Below are 894 nucleotides of genomic sequence, written 5' to 3'. Positions count from 1 at the left end.
CTAATATATTTGTCTAACCTTCATGCGACCTCTCGATCATGAGGTGCTTCATACCTCACATCTCAGATCCCCGAGTGCATGGGCAGGCTGCAGTGCCCTGACCACCCTCACCCAGGACCCCAGCCTGCTGCCCTGGGGCTACAGCTCCATCAGAGCTCAGTCCTGGCCCCAGGCCCAGCCGTGTGGTGGAGGTGGCCCTGTCTCCTGCTCATCTGGTGAACAGCGGGCCATCAGCAGGTCCACTCCAGTTCTGCTTGGACATGGAGGACAGCAACCTGTCCATGAGTGCACTGCTAGGCTGAGCTTGCCTAGGCTGTGGGCTCCCTCTCAGGGCAGCCCCACTCTTCCTGCTCTCCCACACTGCCTAGGAGGAGGCACTGAGATTTGGCTGAGCTGTAAACTGTGAGATATTACCATTTGCTTATCTGAATGCAATTTATTCAGCATTTTTTAGGTCACCTTCTGATGCATCTGCTTGTAACTGGTGTGTTCTGACTGCCTACAATGCCTGGTAACAGCATGCACAGTGCTTATTTCTGATAATTTTCTTACTCTACAAGAACAAGCTTGGTGTTCCTACACTGCCTTTATTCCAGAGGGTGTGCCGGAGGGCTGGGATGGAGATCGAGGGTGTCCTCATCCCTTTGAAGGATGCAACTGTTGAACAGCTGGTAAGGAAATTCTTTAGCACTTTTGTCACAGAGTTGTGGTTAGTAGGTGCTCTGTAGTACTTGACAAAGAATTTAGGCAAGTAGCATCTAAAATTTAAACTGACAGACCAGCACACATCTACCACTACAATCAAATGGAGCGAACAGGCCTTCCCACGCGGCCACTTTTCGCAGACCCACCATTTCTTGCACCACAGCGCAGCCACACTGGGCTTGGTTTACC

Source organism: Chaetura pelagica, unplaced genomic scaffold (genome assembly GCF_000747805.2).
Source record: "Chaetura pelagica isolate M959 unplaced genomic scaffold, ChaPel_1.0 scaffold10, whole genome shotgun sequence".
NCBI lineage: Eukaryota > Metazoa > Chordata > Aves > Apodiformes > Apodidae > Chaetura > Chaetura pelagica.
Note: the sequence above shows the minus strand (reverse complement) of the source record.